This window comes from Grammomys surdaster, unplaced genomic scaffold, assembly GCF_004785775.1.
Source record: "Grammomys surdaster isolate TR1022 unplaced genomic scaffold, NIH_TR_1.0 319139, whole genome shotgun sequence".
Classification (NCBI taxonomy): domain Eukaryota; kingdom Metazoa; phylum Chordata; class Mammalia; order Rodentia; family Muridae; genus Grammomys; species Grammomys surdaster.
In genome coordinates this window covers 48,650-64,175 of record NW_021626983.1, presented here as the reverse complement: position 1 = coordinate 64,175, position 15,526 = coordinate 48,650, and positions in this window count along the sequence as shown.

Below are 15,526 nucleotides of genomic sequence, written 5' to 3'. Positions count from 1 at the left end.
ATATATATATATATATATATATATATATATATATATATATATAATCATCTATGTTTTCAGAGCTCTTTTCCATGACCTTATGGGCTGTCCTGAAAGTCCCAGCATTTACCATTTTGTTGAGATATTAGCCACACTTTTCCTTCTGGACTCATGTTTTCTCTGATCATCATGGAGTCATTAACATTAATAGGGAGGGAATTTCTTGAAGAATTATTATAAAAATATATACATTATTATACAATCCAGCCTTATTCCCACATCAGCCATCAACACTGATGGAGGCCCATGCTCTATAGGCCTGTCTCAAGAGCAAGAGCCATGTCATTCCACCCCACCAAGGCCATGCTGGATGAGGAAACTCTGGGTCCTAACTTTGCATATCATGGTATGTGAATTCTTCGAGGAGAGTCTTAAGGATTTCCTAAATTGCTAGCAATGTTATTCATGACAGGTAACAGGAGGAGCATGAGGAGAACAGAGATGAATGAAATACAATAGCAAAAAACACAGACATAACATGAAAGACACTGACAGCATCATAGTACCACATTTTGCTATGTATTAGGCAGATAATGAAGTGGAAATGTTCATTACTATAAAATTCTAGAATATTTAACATCATTGAAAACTAATGCAGCTCCTTATACACTAGCCTGCAGAAAATGATCTGTGCTATCTTTCCTGCTACCATGTTCTTGTTGGAAACTCCATGAGGAGCATGGAAAATATGTCCAAATATTAATAATCTTTTGTCTGAGTGATAATTTACACATTCTTATTATACTCTTTATAAATTTCTTTTTCCTAACTTTTTTTCAGTAAAAAATGTATGATTTTGGACGAATGAAATTACTTGGTGGCAGAGTAGACATCTCCTTTGGTAAAGTGCTTGCTTTTCTTGGAAACATAGAACATAATTTGATTTCCAGAACTCACATAAAAAACAAAGCATGGTGACATATGCTTATAATTCTAGAATGTGAAGGGAGACTCTCTTGAAACTCAGTAGCCAGGCTAACATCACAAGTTCTGAAGAGATAAAAGCCTATCTATAAAAGTTGGTGAGGGTCAGGTGGGTATGGCATTTGAGGACCAACACCTATGGCTGTCCTCTGGCATCCATACATGTGTACACACATGAGTACACATGATTAGCTCACATATACACAAAAATGGGATTAAGGAAAGGTCACAGACTGGATGGAGTGTTGGGACAGTTGATGAGGATGTGCACTGAGGAGAACAGTGGAGTGCTAGAGCTGTCCTGGATCATGAGAAATTACCCAAGTGAATTCAGATATTCAATATAGAAACTGACAAAAAGATGGGTACAACAATGAATATAAACACAAATGCATGTGTATAAATTCATAGACACAAACACAGAATACAAACACTTTGTTGAATATACAGTGCTCACGTGTATATGGTGTGAGGTGATCTTGAGCCATGACTCCCAGACTTGTTAGAATGTCTCCTGCCCAGATCTCACCTTCTATATATTGTTATTCAATTCAAAGAAGGAAGATACCTAGGAAAATAATAATTTTTCTGGGCTGGAAAACTGAAAACACAAGACTGAGACATAGTGTTATGCCAAATGTCAGGTAATAGCAACTTGAAAGGGGCTCTAATGGCCAAACCAGGAAGATATTAGACATACTCAGCTGGACACAAAATCCAGAGTCAGTTAAGGATTTGAAGTAGGAAGTTAGGGACTCCAGCCCCCAGTCAGCTGAGAAAGTGACTCATCTTCTGTTTTTTCAACAGGAAAGAGAGCTTGCCCTGGAAAACAACTGGCCAGGACTGAGCTGTTCATTTTCTTCACTGCTCTTACGCAAAAATTTACCTTCAAGTCCCCAGTCAATGAGAAGTTGTGCCTGAAAGTCAGAAGAGGCCTCACACTTTCTCCAGTCAACTACCACGTCTGTGCTGTCCCCAAGAATTGAGTCAAATTCCTGGACTGCTGGCCTCCCAAGTTGGTTCTGAGTATATCATTTATGAGCTCATAAAATTTCTGAAAGAGTAATGACTATTTTCATTTTAAAGTGTATGTAAAGGGATATGGTGTATTAAGAATGCTGTTTAACTCATAAGTTGCTTTAAAAGAGGTGTGCCTTCAACTTTCATTTGTCTTCCTCCTGTAGACATACAGTTGCCTCTGGCCTGTTGAAATGGTTCATTTGGAAATGGTACAAAGACAGCATCAGAGTTAGAACTGGGCTTTTGGGAGCAGCCCCAGAAGTAGAACTTGAAGACTTTTCTTTTTGGAATGCCTGTAACTACCTCATCTTTTTCTGCATCTGCGTTCTCCTGGAAGTCAGGTAGACAGGGTCTCAGGCAGACAAAGCAAGCTGCACTGAATCAGTTTCTATGATTTATATATTGTATCTGGATCTTGATCTCTGATCTAGGGATGGGTAATGTATAATTACTGATAACCAAACCATTGCAGTAAGTTTAGGGAGAAAATAGTAAATATTTTTTGTCTTTGGGTACATGAGCTAATTTGAGGCCCTTGGGGTTGTTGGAAGTTCTCTGCGTTTGATCCTTGATGCTGTTGATCTGGTTTTAAAAGCCATGGCTCCCATCTTAAGGGGAATAAGAATCATCTCATTCTGGATCCATTTTGAGTGATCATGGCCTGGGAACACAGGGTTATGTTACCACAAATTGCATGTTCCAACATGAAAGCTGTTTCATGAAGTTTTACTGCTTTATAGAATATAATATTATTACACCAAGATGGAGGAAGCTTCTCTGTAGACCTCAGGTACTCTCTGATCACAGTCTGAGCTTGTTGGTTGGCAGAATTATGGGTCCAGCATGGCTGTGTAAGGGGTGGTGTGACACAGTTCCTATCTCTGGAGCATTATCAGGCCATTGATTTCCATATGTGCTGATGACATATGATGTTATCAAACTAATCTGCTGTCTCATCTTTGTGTTTTACTTTCAATCTCTCTTTCTAGGAAATAAAGTTCCCCCACTATTTAGAACTAATCATTCCATAATAAATGAAACAGATTTGGTTCTCAGGAATGAGGAATAGAGATGGTTCTGAGGCTGTGGAGGATGAGGAACAGACATTCCCCTTTGCCTCTTGAAGCACAGGAAAGGATCTAGACAACATAACCACAGAGGCCTTACAAACTGACAGGTCCTTTGTAGAAACTGTTCATTGTGAGACTTGGCCTCAAATTTAGAATTATGAGGAGATATATGTACCCTCTGCACCAATGACTGCTGAATTAATTAGCCTGGATGAGCTTGGGATGGAGAGTTAAAATGGCCTGAAGAAGAAAAGGCAAGAATAGGAAAAGAAGGAATCTATAAATAAAACACAAGCAAATGATAGATGGATTATCTTACAGGAAGGAGGTTTGTATATGATCTAGAAACAAATATTATTAGAAGGAGAGTATATAAGGCTATGGAATTGCTAGGATAGAAAACAAAAAATATAGAATTAAAAGATAATGAACAAGCATCTGAAAAGTTAGCACTTCATTCTTCTAGCTACTTGAAGGCTCGAAGACAACAATGTCTACTTGATTTAAATAAATTTTAAAACTTTGTAAGAAATTATTTTAATCTTAGTAATCTGTCAGCTTTCTGTTCTTCCATGAAAATAGTTACTAAAGATTGCTGTCTTCTGTACTAGAAAACCACAATAGTTGTGCCCAGCTACCCATGAAGAACAGGCTGTATAAACCAATAAGGAAATGAGTTTTTTGCTTTGAGTTTAGTTTCTGTTTCAAGGAAGCAGGGGTTGAGACTACTGATCTAGGACCCACAGAATTTATGTAAATTTAATAATTCCTAAAAAAATATTAACAGTATTCAAATCCTGGATGATGAAACTTTAGTAAATGAAAGCCTGGGTTCAGACTTTCTGGTTGGAAGAAGAAAAAGTAATGAGAAGAAAGAAGCAAAAAGACTGGGAAGAAGGAAGAAAGGAGAAGAGGGAAGAATAATGAGAATTCTCTGGGAAAGAGAGAGCACTTGAACTGAAAGATTGCATCCACTACTGAGTCTGAATCATTATTGAGTCAGCGCCACTCCCATCTGCCCCATTTCTCAGGCCCCTCCTCATGCTGAGGCTGGACCTTAGCAGTGAAAGCCAGTGGGTCTGGTAAATCTATAGATTCCAAACTTTTTTACCTATTCATTTCAAGATGTTAGTCCCATAAAGAAGTAAGCAAAGAATGACTAGATGTATCTGGAGGTTAAATCTGGACCTATCATTTAACTTCCTAATATATGCACTGTGAACAAAAACTCCTTTAGAAATGTTCTATCTGCAAAGACTGATTGACCAATTAGAAGGTCATTACTTTCCAGAGAGGGTAGAATGTTATAGATCCACACAAAATGCAATAAGGTCTATCAAAGTTACAGGCTATTAAAGTCACTGTCACTAATGAGACAGGGCAAATATATGGAACAATTCATTTCTTTGTCAACAAGAGGAAATAGTCCAAATGATTTCTCCTTTCCATTGCTCATGGATGGAGAATAGACAAGAGAAAATCTTCAAAGGATGCTACAGAGTAGAAGATAAAGTGTTATTGAATATGTGTGTCACTATCTGTGCTCCAAGTCAGGCCTAAACATTCTTCCCAAATAACCCAAGAAAAACAGCTAAATTAAATATGGGAAACAGAAAGGGGTATTTATTCCATGGGGCCATATTGAGAAAAAGGACAAAGAAATCCAGAAACCATACTAAGTCATCCTTGGGGTCCTATAATGAGATTAAAGTTTCACGAAGGAGACAAAGATATGCACATAAAGGCAGTTCTAGTCAGGGTGTGGTCCACCAATCACTGACCCATCTTGTCTAGACTTTTAGTCTCATTCTATAAAATGATCAGAGAAGTTGTTAGACTTGTGTGAAATCTCTTTCTTTTTTTTCTTTTTTTTTCCTTTTTTTTATTGGATATTTTATTTACATTTCATATGTTGTCCCCTTACCCCATCCCCCACCCACCCGGCAACCCCCTATCACCTTACCCCTCCTCCTTCTTCTCTCTGGATGTAACCCCTACCTACCCCCCCACTCCCACTTTCCCACCCTCAAAATTCCCACCCCCTGGGGCGTCCAGCCTTCATGAGGTCAAGGATATCATCTTCCACCTATGCCCAGCAGGGCCCTCCAGTCTTACATATTCAGCTGAAGCCCTGGATCCCTCCCTAAGTGCTCCCAGGCTGGTGGTTTAGACCCTGGGAGCTATGGTTGGTTGGTATTGTTGCTCTCCTCATGGTGCCACAAACCCTTTCAGCTCTTTCAGTCCTCACTCTAACTCCTCCGTTGAGAACCCCATGATCAGTTCAATGGCTAGTTGTGAGCATCTGCCTCTGAATATGTCAGACTCTTGAAGGCCTCTGAGGAGACATCCATATCAGGCTCTTATCAGCATGCACTTCCTGACTTCCACATAAGCATCTACCTTTGGTGACTGCACATGGGATGGATACTCAGGTGGAAAGGTCTTCAAATGGCCCCTCCTTCATTTTCTGTCCCTCACTTTGTCTCCATATTTGCTCCCTTGAGTATTTTGTTGCTCCTTCTAAGAAGAACCGAATCACCCCCACTTGGTCTTCCTTTTTTATGAGCTTCATGTGGCCTGTGAGCTGCATCTTGGGCATTTCAAGGTTCTGGGCTAATATCCAATAATCAGTGAGTGAATACCATGTGTGTTCTTTTGTGATTGGCTTACTTCACTCAGGATGATGATTTCTAATTCCATCCATTTACCTAGGAAACTCTCGGACCTCCACATAAAACCAGATACACTGAAACTAATAGAAGAGAAGGTGGGGAAAAGCCTCGAATACTTGGGCACAGGGGAAACATTCCTGAACAGAACACCAATGGCATATGCTCTAAGATCAAGAATTGACAAATGGGACTTCATAAAATTGCAAAGTTTCTGTAAGGCAAAGGACACTGTCAATAGGACAAAACGACAACCAACAAATTGGGAAAAGATCTTTACCAATCCTACATCTGATAGAGGGCTAATATCTAATATATACAAAGAACTCAAGAAATTAGACTCCAGACAACCAAATAACCCTATTAAAAAATGGGGTATAGAGCTTAACACAGAATTTTCAACTGAGGAAACTCGAATGGCCGAGAAGCACCTAAAGAAATGTTCAGCGTCCTTAGTCATCAGGGAAATGCAAATCAAAACAAACCTGAGATTCCATCTTACACCAGTCAGAATGGCTAAGATTAAAAACTCAGGTGATAGTAGATGCTGGCGAGGGTGTGGAGAAAGAGGAACACTCCTCCATTGTTGGTGGGACTGCACTATGGTGCAACCACTTTGGAAATCAGTGTGGCGGTTCCTCAGAAAATTGGACATAGCATTACCTGAGGATCCAGTTATAACACTCCTAGGCATATACCCAGAAGATGGTCGAACATATAACAAGGACATATGCTCAACTATGTTCATAGCAGCCTTATTTATAATAGCCAGAAGCTGGAAAGAACCCAGATGTCCTTCAACTGAGGAATGGATTAAAAAAAATGTGGTATATTTACACAATGGAGTGAAATCTCTTTCTAACAGACAAGTTTCTCCTCTAGAAAGGGCCTTTTCCTAGTTTCTCCTCTAGATAGGGCCTTTTCCTTTTCTCAGTATAAAATTACTCAGTATAAAATTTCTCAGTATAAAATTACTGAGTCAATTCCCCTTTCTTTGGGCCCCACTGTTTCCATAATATGAGAGTCACAATTCATTAATGTTAAGTCTATTATAGAAGAAAATAGGGAAGATGTTCCAATATATGTTCCACACAGAGGGGTAACAAGATGTCCCTAGTCTGTATCAATTTGATCCAAACTTTAAAAACAAATGCATGCTATTTTCCTGCACTGGAGCCTGGCCTAACATCAGACTGGAGAATAAACACTGCCCTCTAATGGAAAATATCAACTGTAGTATTATCTTTCTGTAACAGAGCTTTTCACTAAGCTTTTCATTTTTTTTTCTTTTTTTTTTCTTTTTTTTTTATTGGATGATTTATTTACATTTCCTATGTTGTCCCCTTACCCCATCCCCCATCACCCCCTCGGAACCCCCAATCCCCTCGCCCCTCCTCCTTCTTCTCTGTGGATGTAACCTCTATCTACACCCCCCCATTCCCACCTCCCCACCCTCAAAATTCCCACCCCCTGGGGCATCCAGCCTTCATGAGGTCAAGGTTCTCTTCTTCCACCTATGCCTAGCAGGGCCCTCCACTTTTACATATTCAGCTGAAGCCCTGGATCCCCCCCTAAGTGCTCCCAGGCTGGCTTTTCAGATTATGTGTCTCTACCTCCAGATAGGCTGACTATGGGTATAGACTTTCGAAAGTGGGTCTTCGGCTGCAAGCTAGTCAAAGATGATCTCAAGTTAGACATGTGTAACAAATACTTCTATCAATTTGTTCTTCCTTTATCATGGGTGAAAACTACCTTACACTATACTCTACTTTTAACCCTATAACATTTAAAACCGTTAGAAGGTGATCTTTCAAGATTAAGTGTTACTTCTCCACAAACATTCTTACAATAAAAATGATTCTGTCTCTTGTCAACCCCTGTTCCCAGTGTATACGAGGCATATGCAAAAATTCATCTGGACAAACCAGTATTGGTTACAGAAGAACAAGGAATGAACTATATATATGAACAATGAATGGCTATTAATGAAGCTAAGAAAAGTGTGATATAAACTGTAATTGATCTGTGAACTTGCAATATTCTAACATTTACATAGTCATTGATAGTTTTATCAGATGATCAGCCTTGTAGACAGTTCAATGTAAGGTGTGGTTCACCTATGCTCTCCGATAAGCTCAATAAACACACTGATTTGGCAAGGTGGGCATCATTAAACTTTGTCCTTTCATAAGTGTCCTGTCTGGGGTGAATGGGCATTTGTCTATATCTTCCCAGGAATACTTAATGTAATATCTTAGTAAATTATGATTCAATTAAAAATGGAGATGCTCTTATCTTTGTACATGCTGACTTTGATTCTTCTGAGTATGTATGTATGTATGAGTGAAACAGCTTGATTACATGGAAGTACTATCTTTATTTTTTAAAGTATCTTCTATATTTATTCCCATATAGAGTGAATTAATCATATTCATTATCACCAACAATACTTAAAGGTTCTATAAGTATGGTGACAAGAATAAAGATCATCAAAAGAAACAATTGTGCACCCATCATTAGATTGACTATTAAACTATTGAAAGAATAGTCCTTAAGAGATTAGCATTTCTTCAGGAAAGTCATGCTCAGAAATATAGGAGGAAAAGCTGATGTGGCCAGAAGATGAATGTATAGTCTGACAACTTATCTGACCACTGTGTAGGAAACACAAGACTCGAGACAGTTATTCATAATTATCATAAATGCGTTTAACATCTGAACCGCCCTCAATTTCTTGAGTCAGTTAAAATTACTTGATTATAAGTACTCATTTAAACCACTTGCAAGGAAAAATCAGTTTTTGCCAATGGAATTTCCCTGGATATATAAGTCATACTTTAAGAACAGGACCCATTCCCAACAGTAAACACAAAATGAACTCAATTGTGTTACTGAGGAACTTTTCTTTTATAATGCTTTTTGAGGCATTTGTTTTGTTTTCTTGGTCCTTTGCTTATATATTATGGTTCCTTATTTTGTGTTTTTATGTTGTGTGTTTCTTGTGCTTATTTGATTTGTTTAAAATTCTGAGTTGTTTGTTTTTTATATGTGTCTGTTTGTTTTCTAAAGATAGAGAGAAAAATGTAGGGAGTCTGAGAGACAGTGGGAGAGGAGAAACTGTCACCAGAATATATTGTAGGAATTTTCAATACAATACATGTGAATGTGTTTAAAATTACTGAAATGTATCCTTTGAAGTGTTAAGAGGATTAATTTCATGCTTCATATACTCTACCAAGAACCTCAGAAAAATACAGTGAAAGAAAGAAAGAGAAGAAAGACAGAAAACAAAGTGCTCTTTTGAAATATTTTATCACAAGCTGATACTTAAAAATCCTTGACTTTGGCAAATATCTGACAAAATTAGCAGAATACATAGAATATTAAATAGTTTTAATTCTTTTTAATTTATTAAATGGTGTGTGTGTGTGTGTGTTTGTGTGTGTGTACACGTGCCCATGGGCACACACATGAGTACTCATGTATGTGAATAATTTCTACCACTTAGGTCTCAGGGATATAATATAACTGAGGTTGTCAACTTTAGCAACAACCGCACTTACCACTGAGCCAACTTTGCAGCCTCTAAATTCTCTCTCTCTCTCTCTCTCTCTCCATATATATATATATATCTGCCCGTCTCTTTCTTTAAGATTTATTTATTTTATGTATATGAGCACACTGTAACTGACAAACCAGAAGAGGACATTGGATCCAGTTACAGATGGTTGTGAGCCACTGTGTGGTTGCTGGAACTTGAACTCAGGACCTCTGGGAGAGCAGCCAGTGCTCTTCATCCCTGAGCTATCTCTACAGCCCTCAAATTCTCTTTTAAAGTTAATCCTTTTCCTATCTTATTAAAAGAAAACAAATATTCCAAGTCTAATTACTTTAATATATAAAGCAGAAAAAGTCTCTTATGAACAAAACTTTTGCTATGGTCAACCTATCTACAAACCATTTTATTTCTTTTAAAATTTATTTTTCTGTAAACCTTATCAATTTTTTCTAGTTTCCTGACAAATTATGAATGGCATTTATAGATACAGTCATTTTTCATTCAGTAAAAACTTACCTGAAAACAGAAAAGTAAATGAACTTTCTACATGTTGTCATGTAGCATCTGTTGCATTACACAGAATTACTATATATAATATGACTAATATCACAAGAACATTTTCTGTTGCAAACACAAATACTATTTTAATGAAACAATATTTTACACTGAAATAAACAACCCAAAACCTAACACTACATTTTTGTGATACTTGTTTTATCTTGATAATCATATAATTTGTACATAACATTAAATATTAAAATATCAAATCATAATATTTACAACAAAAATATATTATCATATCTCAAAATGAGACTAGCACTTCTCAATATGGACAAATAATATGTCCACCTCATAAAAAGCAAAGCCCAGAAATCATATAAAGGTAACTCTATACATTGGCTGATTCTAAAATTAATCTTTAAATTTTACATATTAAGTTTGCTAAGCAGAAAACATTCTAGTAATTATATTTCTTCCTTTTTTGTTTCTGTAATAGAATACCCAGGCTCTCCAAAGCACTGACTTAAAGAAGAAAAAGATTTGTTTTGCCTTGTACTTCCAGGTAATAGAGTTTGTCATGATGATGAAGGTACTGCAGAGTGAATATGAGGCTCATCCACCAGGTATTCAGACCATATTTCATCTGCATACAGGAAGCTGAGAAAGAAAACAGGAAGTGGAGTCAATCAAGACTACATCAACATCCTGAGTGACTTACTTCTTCTAGCAAGGCCCCACTTCCTATAGCTCCGATGCCCTTTGAAAACACTACCAGCAAGTGGGGGAGAATTCTCAACTACATAAACCAGTGATGGACATTTATTCAAACCACCATAGGAATTTTCTTAGGTCTTATCAAAAGCATATTTTATTAATTAAATCCTTCTTTAAATGATAAGATTGTTGGCAATATCTGTCAGAAATTTTATTACTAATTTTTTTGTATCAGCTTTTCAGAATTAACATTTGAAAGTGTCATATCCAAATCATTTCAGGAAGGTGGCTTAAAATTGGCATTAAATTGGTCCACAGGGCCAGAGAGACAGTTCAGAGGATAAAGATATTTGCCTCACAAACCTGGCAGTAGGAGCTCAGTCTCTGACTCACAAATAGGCAGAAGATTATAACAGACGCTACAATGTTTCCTGTGACCTTATCAGGTACTTTGTGCTGTGTATTCTCTTGAACAAGCCACACACACACACACACAAACACACAAACACACACACACACACAGAGGTTAAATTTCCTAAATAAATAGTTAACATTTTTAGATAGGCCTAAGGAAGTAAAGTTGTGTGCAACCAGTTAAGATTATGTATTTTTTTTTTTTAAAGAAAGGCAGAGGGAGGGAGAGGCAGATTCCTATATGTTAATAGAGCAAATGTCTCCAATGCATTCACACACACACACAGACACTTTAAATCAGGTTTGCTAAGAATAGCAAATTTAGCAAACTATATTTTCAAATAAATGCAAAAATGAGGTGGCAGAGTGTTGTTTGCTGAGAACCTCTGGGGAGGAAGGGTATTTTCAGCCATACTGTCTTAGAAATCATGCTGCGTTTACAAAACCTAATCTACTATAATTATCCCTAGGAGTACCATGATAAGAAAACAGCAATATTTTCTGAGGTTACACAAATGATCTCAATGTGCTTGTTAACACATGTTCCTTTACATAATGTTCCTCACTGCATCTTCTGCAAGGGTGATTAACTGATGATTGTGGAGATGTTGAAGTGCTGCAGGCCCAGGGCCAGATACACATTATCTTGGGCTATCTTTAGTACCCTTAATAGACACTAATAGTCTGCCTTTGTATATGATATAAAGTAAACAAAGGCTGAGGTTGTCATCAGAGAGTAATAACCTCTGAGCCTCTAGCAGAGATTTCTGAAATGTTCTTCAGTGTATTTGAAGAGTCCCAGTGATATGTGTTATTTTTTTTGTTGTTGTTCTGTTACTATAAAACTTCATGAAACTGTTACTACATTAGAACATTGAACTTAGCATAAACTGAACCTGTGTCACTGGGCAATCAATACTCATATTTATGCCTGGAATAAACTACAACCTACTCTTTTGAGGTAAAATTTCTGTTTTCTTTCAATGCTGTGGTGCCTAAATGTAGGACAACCCCAAAATAAACAACTTTTCATTGGAAGAGCCAGGTATCAACATGGATCCACTCTATTCAAACTGACAGTATTATCTCTTCAGGTGGATTTTGGTGAAAATGCTTTCTATGGCTCACATCTTCCTTACTTTTGGAAAACAAACAAAGAACTGTAACTATTTTCAGACTCATACCACACTTAATGTCCCCTGACCTTTTTGCTTCATTATTTATTTCCAAGCAGAGCAGATTCCTTTTCCAAAGAGAAAATACCTGTGGCTTAGATTAAGATAAAAACAAAAGAAGATGACATTTCATGATATGTTTAAAAACCATAAAGGCTACTTCCCACTGGGAATACTCTCACCTTCATCTGGATATTTTAGTTTCTCTTTGATGAGCTCTCTTTCTCTTAAATCTCCTGTTTAAGCTTTTGTTAAAAGAATTTTTTACTATACCAAAAGCCAAAAATCTTATTGTGGCATAAGTTGGATCCTGAAGAGTCTAGGGGAAATCCCCAGGCTACTGTAGATGACAATGTGCAGGGTTGTGTCTCTGTCCCAACTGAGGTTTCTAGGTGTTCATGGCAGAATTCCTCTTGAAGCATTGTAGATAAGCTTACCTGTTCATCACTCAGCTTATCATCTTGCTAAGCATGGTTTGCAAGTTATCTTAGTTCCCACTTAGTGTTGGAAACTACCACTAGTACCAAACATAGAAATCCCCTAAACTCACACAAACCCTATTCCTGAATCGATAAAATAATACATAACTTTTCTAGGGAACATCATCATAAAACTTATTCTCTTAAATGTCCTAAACTACTTTCTAGCCTATAAAAAAAAGCATCCTGAGACACAGTAAAGGCTACTTGAGAAAGCAGCACATGCTAGATTCAAATCACATTAGGAATAGTTATATCTCCCCTAAATCATTAAGGGACATTCTGTTCCTTCCCTTTCCTTCATGTCTTCTCTGTTTTATGTAAAGTTAATTGTTTAAACAAGGAGGACTCTGCAAGATGTACCCATGGTGTACTGAGAAAAGAGTTGACTCCTATAACTTTTAAGGCCAAAATAGGTGAATTTACACTCAATGCATTTTAATTTCATGAGAGGCTAAAAACTGAGTTGTCTTTAGACATTATACTAGGCTACATAAGATTGGTGATGACCAAAAGCCAAGTAATATGGGACAGATCATCATTATGTAGTCCAGGGTAAGGAAGAAGTGAGATTGGTATGAGGCAGGTAGCTGCTAGCTGGTCCATGATCCTATGTATCTATTTATTTCTCCTTCTTTCATTTAGATACAAAAGCAGGCATTAGAAATGGGGTTTCACCCCAGTACAGTTGAAAGAGTAAATTTTTGTAACCTAAAGTAACATTGACTAGTGGTAGACTAGTCTGTAATGACATTTTATTCATAGATAATTAGCTCTAAAAATAGAAAAGGATGTTGCCTTCAGTCCACATAGAGTCAATCTTTGAATTCTTTGCTCAGCCTGACTCATGGCATAAAGAGATAAGGATATATAAGATTTCTACATGTTTATTATACTGGCACAACTAGATTGCACATAATTATGTCTTGTCTGTCTATGATAATTATTTCCACATTTTTTTCTATCCACAGGAAAAGTAAACTACAGAGCCTATGAGTGCTTCAATCTTTCATTTATTTGCATTGAGTACTGAAATCATATTATATACACACATATATGTAATTAGATGGGATGCTCAATTAAAATCCACAAGTACATACTTATACATGTGTTTGGGTTATTTATTAAATGGCTTGATAAATATATACTGTCTATAATCAGGGGTAGATTAAAGTTCATAAAACCTATTAAAGTTATATGTAGGGGTCAATTAAGTGTTTTATAAAACCTTAAAATGTTAATTGTTTGCATAAAAAAACATTCATCAGAACTGTATGACTAATGTTTCATTAAGCTATAAAGTTTAATGTTATGCACATAGATTTTGACAATTTTTTTTCAAAAACAGGTTCTAATGAAAAAATAATAAAAATTTTATTTCAGTGCTCAGGGTTCATGATGTAAACTTCCGAAATAATCAATAAAAATACTACTATTTGCAGATGATATGATAGTATGCATAAATGACCCGAAAAAGTCTACCAGAACTACTACAGCTTATAAACACCTTCAACAACGTGGCTAGGTACAAAAATAACTAGAAGAAATCAGTAACTCTCCTTTATACAAGTGATAAAATGGACTGAGAAAGAAGTTAGGGCAAGAATACCCTTCACAGAGGATATCAAATATCTTGATGTAACTCTAATCAAGCACTAATCTAATCTAATCACTTTTACGTAAAAGACCTGCATGAGAAGAACTTCAAGTGTCTCAAGACTCATGCTCATGGAACAGTAGGATTAATATAATGAAAATGATCATCCTACCAAAATCAAGCTACAGATTTGATGCCATTCCTATCAAAATTCCAATACCATTCTTTACAGATCTTGAAAAAACAATTCTCAACTTCAAATGGAAAAACGAAAAACCCAGAATAGCTAAAACAGTTCTGAACAAGATTTTCTGGAAATATCACTACAGGGCAATAGTAATAAAAAACTACACACTATTGGTATAGAAACAGACATGATAATCAAAGGAATAGAATCAAAGACCTAGGAATGAGCCAACATATGTATGAGCACTTGATTTTTGACAAAGAATCCAAAAACATACAATGGAAAAGTATCTACAACAAATGGTGCTGGTCTAACTGGATGTCTGCATGTAGAAGAAGGCAAATATATTTGTGGTGGTTGAATATGCTTAGCCCAGGGAGTGGGCACTATTAGGAGGTGTAGCTTTGTGGAAGAAGTGTATCACTGTGGGAGTGGGCAATGAGACCCTTCTCCTACTTGCCTGGGAGTGACAATCTTCTTCTATCTGCCTTCAGAACAAGATGTAGAGCTCTCAGTTTCTCCAGTGTCGTGCCTGCCTGGACACTGCCATGCTTCCTGCCATGATGATAGTGGACTGAACCTCAGAACCTGTATTCCAGTCTCAATTAAATGGTGTTCTTTGTCCTGGTGTCTCTTCACAGCAATGGAAACCCTAACTAAGATGGAAGTACTAAGACAAGATTCATATCAGCCCGCACAAAACTCAAGTCCAGATGGATGAAAGTCCTCAACATAAGTTCAGATACACTAAATCTAATAGAACAGAAAGTAGGAAATATCATTGAACTCAATGGTACAGGAGACAACTTCCTGAACAGAGAACATCAATGGCTCAGATACTAAGATCAGCCATTCATAAATGGGACCTCAAGAAACTGAAAAGCTTCTGTAAGTAAAAAACACCACCAATAGAACAAAACAACAGCTACAAATTGAGAAAAAATCTTCAACAACCATACATCTTACAAAGAGTTAATATCCAAAATAGATAAAGAACTAAGGAAACTAGATACCTCAATTTAAAATGGGCTACAGAGCTAAATGAAAATTCTCATTAGAGGAATCTCAAATGGCCAAGAAGCACTTAAAGAAATGTTCAACATCCTTGGTCATTAGGGAAATGCAAATCAGAACCATTCTAAGATTCAATCTGATTTCCAACAGAATAGCTAAGATTA